At 35.9% G+C, this 9,789-nt stretch overlaps 1 pseudogene; it reads right to left on the bottom strand.

Moving 5' to 3' along the window:
* Window positions 1–901: 901 nt before the first annotated feature.
* On the bottom strand, window positions 902–3,465 carry LOC127138132 (uncharacterized; annotated as a pseudogene).
* Between the last annotated feature and the right edge of the window lie 6,324 nt (window positions 3,466–9,789).

The raw sequence follows: 9,789 nt of genomic DNA, 5'->3' as shown, positions 1-9,789 counted from the left end.
ACAATCTCATATTCAAGCAAGTACTAGATACACATAGCCTTTCACCTTCATATGTGAAATAACTCTAACCCCTACAACAAACTCTAAAACATATGACAACCCTTAATAACTAGAGATTGTCACGTATTAATGTACTTTTAACAAGTACACTTTTCAAGAAGTTTAATGAAATTAGAGAGGGTTTTGAAATTTTGTATGTATGTGTGTGTGAGATTGTCATAGTATTTCAAGACTTACTCTTGACATTTTACATTTAAGCTCTCTTTCAGACACTAGATCAACAACTTGATACAAACAATAATTACTTATCACTTTAACTGGAACTTGAATCTTCTGACTAATGAAGTTTAAGATATCTTTTTGATAAGGTGTCATCATAAAAAACTTTACTTTAACAGTTAAAATTAATTCTTTGTCACATAAAACTCTTAACATTAACAATTGTTTAACTTATGAAATTATTATCTTTAAAAATAATTGTTTCATCAATTATCATCATCAAAACCAAATGATAATTCTTCTGCGAACACATAAATCCACGTCACCTATATATGTATGTTGTACTAAGAGCATTTCCAACCGTGAACCCATTTTTGGATTCTTTGTGGGACCTATTAAGCCACGTCAGCTTGAAGCAACTCAACTACTTTTTCACTCCAATGGTGCAACTCTGAAGAACTCAGATTGGATCTCACAACTTTATTTTATATATTAATATTTTATTCATATTAAATTTTATATTAATTAAAATAATAATTTTAGTGTTTTAAATTAAATTTGATATAAAATAAAATAAAAAAAATTAAACTTATAATTTAAAATGATAATTAAAATTAATCTCAAATACATGATCTATAATTAAAAACAATAAAAATAAATAACATCACATAACTAATCAAACTTAAATTTCATCATCTTCATGTCCAAAACGTTCCCAAATATATTCGACTAGATCTCCTTGAAGTTTATGATGAACTTGTTTTTCTTGAATACTTGCTCTTCTTTGTAGTCTTGTTGCAAGATTCGGATGAGGACCGCTAAATGTTTCAGTTGTTGAGTTATTGATATCCACATTATCATAAGAGTAATCAAAATTACCTCCATATGTATGTCGTTCGTCTTCCACAATCATGTTGTGCAATATGATGCAGGCATATATGGTATGCTTGAGAGTGTCCATGTGCCAGGCACGCGCTGGGCCATGTATAATTGCAAATCGAGATTGAAGCACTCCAAATGCTCGCTCCACATCTTTTCTAGCCGATTCTTGATGTTGAGCAAATAATTTTTTCTTTTCTCCCCGTGGCATTGAAATAGTCTTGACAAATGTAGCCCACTCGGGATATATACCATCTGCTAAATAATACCCCATATTATATGGTGTCCCATTGATTGTATATTGCACATTGGGAGCACGTCCTTCTAAAATATCGTTAAACACATTGGATTGGTTTAGCACATTAATGTCATTGTTTGAACCTGCAATACCAAAAAAAGCATGCCAAATCCATAAGTTTTGTGATGCCACTGCTCCAAGCATGATTGTGGGCTTACCATGATCACCTCGACAAAATTGTCCTTTCCATGCAACAGGATAATTTTTCCATACCCAATGCATACAATCGATGAAACCCAACATACCTGAAAAGCCACGTGACTCTCCCATTTGTAAAAGATGTTCAACATCAGTGTTGTTAGGCTTTCTCAAATACTCAGCGCCAAATACAACATTGACACCCTTAACAAATCTTTCTAAGCACTCAATTGAAGTGCTTTTATTGATTCGAACATATTCGTCTACAAGGTCAGCAGGAGACCCATACGCCAGCATACGAATAGCAGATGTACATTTCTGCAATGGTGAAAGACCCATTTTACCAGTTGCATCGACCCTCATTTGGAAATATTCATCATGATTTCCAAGGGCATCTACAATTCGAAGAAATACATGCCTATGCATTCTGAACCTTCTTCGGAATTGAACATCTGTGTATATTGGGTTTTCCGAGAAGTAGTCATTGAATAATCGATTATGCCCTTCTTCACGACCTCGATCTACCGTTGTTCTTCTCTTTGGCCTAGAGGAATTTCCAAATCGACGTTCATTCTGAAGTTTTTGTTCTTCATCACTGTCGTCCATAAATTCTTCTTCAACCAACTCCCAAAATTCTTGATCGTAATTATCTGAATTGTCTGAATCCGTTTAGTGAGTAAAGAATGAGAGAAAAATGAGAAGAATAAGATGAGAATGAGAGAACAATGACATAAGTGGTAGTATATATAATGGTTTGAATAACGACTAGTTTGAATAACGGCTAGTTTGAATAACGGCTAGTTTAAATTAAAGTGGTAGTTTGAATAACGGCTAGTTTAAATTAAAGTGGTACTAATGACCATTTTACATAGGTGTTGATAAATTAAAGTGGTACTAATGACCATTTTACATAAGTGATACTAACTACATTCCATATTTTTTTTCATCTTATTACAATATTTTTCATGAATATCTCGTTGACTATCGTTCATAGTAGAAGTGTCTTTCATCATCATTTGCACTACCCTTAATTCTATCTCGTCCTCCTTAGCTTGCGCAAGTTTGTCCATTGTTATTGCTCTTTTATTCTTTGCATCTTGCGTTGCATTTGGAATTTCTGATGTCTTACCCTTCCTTTTTGCTGCTTTTTGTCCCATTGGACGCTCTATTGGTGATGATGAGTTAAACTCATAACTTGAAGTTGTATCTGGGTTCTCCGATGATGCCCCACTAGCATAAGTCTTTGTTATTTTTGTAGAACTTCCAATCGATTCTTCGATGATGCGCCATTTAGCTTCATCTTTTAACAATCGCCATGCATACTCAAGATTGAATGTTGTACCTTGATCCTGAGCAAAAATAGCATGTGCATCTGCCATGACATCGGTCTCGGATGTCCCATTTTTCTTTCCTTTAAGAGCAATTTTGTAACACCCAACAAATTTTTGAACCATGCCATTTATTCTATGTCATCGACATTTTAATTGTCCCCCTAACTTTTCCCGCAATTGCCCACGATATTGGTTATAACTAGCAGCAATTCTTAACCAAAAACTCTCAGCCTTTTGATCAACTCCCACAATTGGATCCTTTGAAACATTGAGCCATGATTGGATAAGTAGTATATCCTTTTCCCTTGTAAATTGCTCTCGAGATCTTTTTTTAACGACAACCCTTTCTTCTTTTTCAGTACCAACTTGAGTAGAAAATGGTGGGACTTGAGTAGAAAATGGTGGAACTTGAGTAGAGAATTCCATACTATTAGAATTTATTTGAGGTATAGGATACATATTTGGATTGTTTGATGACGGAAGAAATATGGCGGGGTTTGTTGGCACCGGTGGAATTTGAGAATTTTGAGGATTAGGATTTTGATAATTTTGCATGTAATTGAAAAAAGCTTGTTGATAATGAAAATGATTAGGATCCATTTGGCCTAAACAATTGTAATTTGAAGTAAAAAGATGAAATTTTGAGTTAAATATTTTGTAAAAAAAATGCTAATGAGAAAAAATTGTTGAAAAAAAATTAAAAGTATAGGAATAAAATGATGAAATTGTGAGAGAGAAATTTCAAATTGAAAAGAAAATAAAAGTGAGAGACATTTGTGTTGGTAAATTTTTAGAAACCAAAATTATATTTATAATAAAAAATAAGTTAAAATAAATAAATAAATAAGTAGCCGTTGAACGGCTAGTTTCTAAATTAAAAAATAAAATAGAAAAAAGATTACTGTTGCTTCACATTACGCTGCTCTCTATGCTGGCATATGCTTAAAACGAGAAAAAATAAAAAGATGGGTGTCATGCTGGCAAACCCATTGAAGGGACCTCCGGTGGAGGTGGTCTAATACACGTGTATTTTTGTTGCTAGTATAAAGAAAGAGAAAAATATAAACCAAAATATGCCAAACTTGAAAATAACATAGAAAGCAGATTCTGTTCCTATATATCCATCCACTCAAAACTTTAAGCTGATTTTTAACACTTTACAAAGAAGTAGATGTGACAACACACATACAAATTAAGCAAAGCTGTTGGAGCTGCATGTACATGTGTGATATTTTGAATGATGTTCGATATACTAAAATGATACTTATTAAAAAATTATTTCTGATAGAGATTAAAGTAAAATTGATGAAGATGGAGACTAAAGTAAATTATTTAATCACTTATTTTAACGTGATTAAAAGATAGTTTCACTTTAGTGTGATAGAGGAATAAAAGGAGACCAGAAAGAGTATCACTTCTCCAACACTTATTACTCCTTTATAACATGTTATTTTCTTGAAATTGCAAGAGGAACATGACGGCAACAACATTAAAAATGTTTTGTGTCTTTATCATTAATTAATCATAAGGCTTTTCTACCTTAATTAGTTTCCTCTTTTGGTCGATCACTTGCTGTCGATTATTCTCCACTTTGATTTTCTCTGCACCGAATCTTACAGGTTACCATAACAGTTCTTTATTTGGAATAACAGATATATATATTTAGAAAAGAGTACAAGAATAAGTTTTCCGAAAACGTAGAATGGAAATCTTAATTTTAAATATTTTTATAAAATGTGTTTGATTAATATGTGTTATATTTTTAAAAAAATTGTGCAATTAGAATATAAATAGTTATTTAAATTTTATTTTCACTATTAGAAAAAATATTTATATCCACTTATTACTTTGAAAATAAAAGCATGAGATTATAAAAGTTATTTTATTTTTAAAATATTTTATATTTATAAATTATCCAGTTGGATTCTCTAACTATTCAACTATTGGTCTTGTCCAATCGGTATTAGCCAGATTTTCAATTGTAAAGACTTCAAAGTTTTTCAGATTGTCGATCCTAACTTAGTCATTTCTAGATCCGACATGGACAACCTTGTTGACTTTACCCTTCCTCGAACTTCAATCAAATCTTCTAATTTTTCTTTGACACATTATATCCTTAGGCGATTTGCACCAACTCGTTCGCCTCTTGATTCTCAGGTCGAGGAACGTGTTGAATGTCCACAAAGTCTAAACATGTGATTAGTCAATTGACTATAACGAAGTACGATATTAGATTCTACTTAATACATATGTATTGCTTTGTTACTTGCTTCACCGCTAATTCGAAATCTCCTCTTACTTTGACTTGTTTTGTCCCTAAATCTAACAAGATCGTAAGACCAGCTATCAAAGCTACGTACTCGACCTCATTATTTGAATAAGTACCATCAATTTCATATTTGAACTTGGTCATAATCTTGTTTGGAGAAATGATTAAGATTTTAATGTCAACCCCATTTTTATGACTGGAACCATCGAAGTATAACTTCTATGGTTCCGACTCTAAGTAGTTTAAAGGTGTCTCAACTATCAAATGATCTATGATAAAGTCGACGAACACCTGCCCTTTCACAGCCTTTACAGACACATATGTTAGGGAATATTATATTAAGGCAAGAACCCATTTCCTAATTCGTCTATGCAAGATTGGTTTAGACAACATATGCTTAATAACATCGAAATGAGAAGACACATACACATAGGCCGGTCTTATATAGTGCTTCAATTTCATACATGAAAAATACAAACAAAGGTACATCTTTTCTATAAGATTATACCTAATTTCTACATCGTTCAAGACTCGACTGAGGTAATATATGGCTCTTTCGTCGCCATTATCATCCTTTTGCGCTAACATACTTCCTATAGTCAAGTCTGAGGCAGAAATATACAACCTCATGCACCTATTTCTAACCAGAGGGGATAAAATCGGAGGCTTCATCATGTACTCCTTTATTTTGTCTAAAACCCTTTGATGTTCTGGCTACTAAATGAACTCTTCGTTCTTCAGGCGGAGTAACAGCGAGAAACATCGAATCTTGCCACTTAGGTTTGAAATGAGCCTCCTTAGGAAATTAATTTTCCCCAAAAGAGATTGCAACTCTTTCTTAGTCGAAGAAGGTTTAGTTTCCCTTATAGCTTTTCTTTTGTTCTGGTTAATCTCAATGCCCTTCTTATGGACAACGAAACCAAGAAAGTCCCTAACCTGCACACAAAAAGCACATTAAGAGGGTTCATTTTTGGTCTGTATTTCTTCATCCTTTCAAATGAGTGTCGAAGGTGGTCAAGATGACCATTTTCTGATGCAAACTTAATGATAATATCATCAATATATACTTGCATAAACACTTTGATATAATCATGAAAGATAGAATTCATCACCCTCTAGTAAGTTTCCTCAGTGTTCTCCAAGTCAAATGGCATCACTACCCACTCTTAGGTGCCTAAAGCTCATGGGCATCGAAATTCCATCTTTGGCACATCTTCACATGCAATGAAATATTGGTTATAACCAAAATAACCATCTAGCGTACTAAGATATTTGAAACCCATTGCCGAGTCGACCAACATCTCGGCGACATGCATTGGTATTCGTCCTTTAGGGTTGCAGCGTTCAGATCTCTAAAATCAATGCATACCCTTAACGTTCCATTTTTCTCAATCACTAGAACGATATTCATAATCCATTCGACATACCTCGTCGTTCTTATGAACTTGATTTTCAAGAATCTTTCAATCTACTAATTTATCTTGAACATGATCTCTAGCGCAAACCTCCTACGCATATGCTTGACCGGATTTTTCACCGGCTTTATTGGCAGTTTTAACTCCATCAGTTCTCTGTTCAAACTTGGAATTTCATTATAATCCTAAGCAAAGCAATATTTGAATTCAATAAATAGAATAATTATCTTTAACCTTAGTTTTTGGTCGATGTTGGCACTTGTCGCAACCTGAAAAAAGGAAATGCGAAAAAACAACCGGCGAGAAAGAAATGACAGAAGAGTCGCCACCGCGCGTTATTTATCCCAAAGGAGGGAAAGGAAACGCTCAAAGTAAACCTGGAAAAAGGAAAGGAAAAGACAAGGTCTCGCAACCAAATCTCGGGTTCGGGAGCCGATTATGCGAAGGGAAGGTATTAGCACCCCTACGCATCTGTAGTACTCTACGGGATCCACGCTTGTTGTTCTTGTCTAAAGGGTGCGGGTTTATCTAATGTACTATTTACTAAAAGAGGGGTCAAAAGAAAATGACTCGCATAGATGTCCCATCCACTGCCTATGTATCTCATCTGAATATGAGAATCAGAGTCTTCGTAGCTCGGCTACCTATGGGGTTAAAGAGGAGTGTGCTCGCTAAGACATCGCGTCTTATGCCTACGTATCTCATCTGGAATGAGAATCAGAGCAAGCCGTAGTTCGGCTACCTACGGGTTAAGGGTTTGGATGAACGACGTTACTACGCAATCTACCAGATGCTCGACCTTTGGAGACTTACTCGCCTGTAGTAGAAGGAGTTAACATGTTCTTAGGAGAAGAAAAATCAACGAGTTTGTTGTGTTTTAGGAATGCTCATGCAAAAAAGGAAGTCCTAGACGAAGGAATAGTGCTACCTTAATTGACATGCAAACGGGAGACTATACGAAGCCTATCATCCTATGGGGAGACGATCACACCACACAAAACATGTATCAAGTAAAATGCCACCAAGGGGTCTCAAACATACATGGGTAGGGCTTTAGTCAAGAGGGGTCATATCAACCTCGACAAACAAGCCATGAAAAAGGTAATCAAATGGGATCTTAACCACTGACATTGAACGTCAGGGTGAGCAGATCAAAAGGGTAATGAGGATAAGACCTCATAGCTCTTAACCCTGGCCAGGGTGAGCTCATGACAAAAAGTGGGGATTCATAAAGGTGGAACCCTCTCCACTGACTGACCGGACAAAAGATCTTGGGCTTTTGTTCTAAAGCATCGACACGTAGTGCGAGCATAAAGAACGACACACTGAATAACGGGGGATTGATTACTAATCCCTTTTATCCGTCAATTGCCTCTTCAGGGAGGTCTTTAGCACTGATACCTCTTCTGGGAGGTCTTTGGGAACAAAAGTAAATAAACAAAAGAAAACATTGCCTCCTATTGAGGTCTTCCAGCTAAGAAAGCGGTAAAATGCGGGAAAGATAAAGGATCAAGAGATCTACCACACGGATAAAGATCCGGAGTAACAGCAACTAAAGTAATAAGAAACCCAGAGATCTCTCAAGCTGGCACCATCAAAGAAAGCAAGTCAATACAGGTAATCAGAATAAACCTCCAAATGGTATCCCACAAATAAAGTGGAATGCCAAGCAAGCTATCCTTTCATGAGTCATGTGAGCCCTCATAAAAAACTCAACAAACAAGTTAGAGTGACAAGATGGGGTGCAATCAAGAGTTGCCCCAAATCAAAATGTAACTACATGAATCATGCCATTAAAATTCACAAAAAGAGCTCACAAAAAGCAACCAAGTGTAGGAGGTCTAAACCTCTTGTCAAACACATGCATCAAAAGGGTATCAAAAATTTCAAAGGTTGAAAGTATAAAGTAGTGGAAATAGGGCAAACCTGATTGGAGAGATCGAATGAAATTGAATTGCCCGGTTGGGTTTGCAAAGCAATCTGAGGGTTTATATGAGATGGAATTGGCTCTTTGCAGATGAGTTCCTTTCGGTCTCTGGAGGTTGCTCTGAACTCTGTTAGCTCTTCTCTCACTATCTTTTTCCCAGGGGTTTTTTGGGAGATGGAAGTCTAGAATTTATAACCTAATTTTTGTGACTTTGTGGGATCAAAAGAGAGAAGTCCAAGTCCAAGATTTTTCTGTTATATTTTATTTATTTATTTATTTATTTATTTATTTTCAAAACGCGTGGGCTTCGCCTAGCGAGCATGACAGTTCAAGAAATTCCTCTGAGCGTAGGTGATTCTGGTGGCTTTTCTTGGGACTCGCTAGGCGATCCATTCTGCTCATGAACAAACTTTTGCTCCTTCAAGATTAACGTTTTGACTGATGAATAGACCCCATTTGAACATGTTGGAAGTATCTCAAGTCATTCCCTTGTGTTGACTGATCACCCAGATAGGACCCACAAAGTGTCTTGGATGATATTCAAGCTTCTTGGATCTAATTCCGATTGACATGATGAAATGCAATATGAAATGTTAAATGACCTAAAAATGAATGCATGAATGAGGGGGGAAAATTTTGAGGTATTACAACTGCCCCTATTCAATCAACTGGAGACCCGAAAAGAAGATAGCAGCGGCTTTCGCACTTTCGAGGTATCAAGGGATTGAATACAATAAAAGCCCGAAAATTTGCACTGAATTGAAGTGAAGTAACAATGCCTGTCAGAATCGGAAAAGAGGTGGTCTTGAAAGAAGAATTCGTCTGGTACGGTGAGAGTCAGTCTGAATACCGAAAAAAGAATGTTAACCTGGATACCAAAATAAATGGTAACACAGAAATAACCATGGCCTGAATGCCGCTCACCAGTCTGAATACTGGAAATGACTTCGATCTGAACATCGGAAGATATGAGATTATTAATATCGGTCTGAACACCGAGAGGCTGGCTTGAATGCCACAAGTTGCGTCAACCTGAATGTCGGAAACTTCTTTGATTTGAACATCGGAAAACTGGCCTGAATGCCACTTCGATCTGAATATCGGAAAATTGGCCTGAATGCCACTTCGATCTAAATATCGGAAAATTGGCCTGAATGCCACTTCGATCTGAATATCGGAAAATTGGCCTGAATGCCTGTTGATTGTATTTTTCAGTGTCGGGTTTTTGTTATCGTCTCCACAGGGATTGTGAGATATCGTCGCCTTTCGACAGGTGTTTCAAATCTTAACTCGTAGTAACAAGGGGGTTTTTT

This window comes from Lathyrus oleraceus, chromosome 4, assembly GCF_024323335.1.
Source record: "Lathyrus oleraceus cultivar Zhongwan6 chromosome 4, CAAS_Psat_ZW6_1.0, whole genome shotgun sequence".
Taxonomy (NCBI): domain Eukaryota; kingdom Viridiplantae; phylum Streptophyta; class Magnoliopsida; order Fabales; family Fabaceae; genus Lathyrus; species Lathyrus oleraceus.
This window is presented reverse-complemented; position numbering and strand designations above follow the sequence as displayed.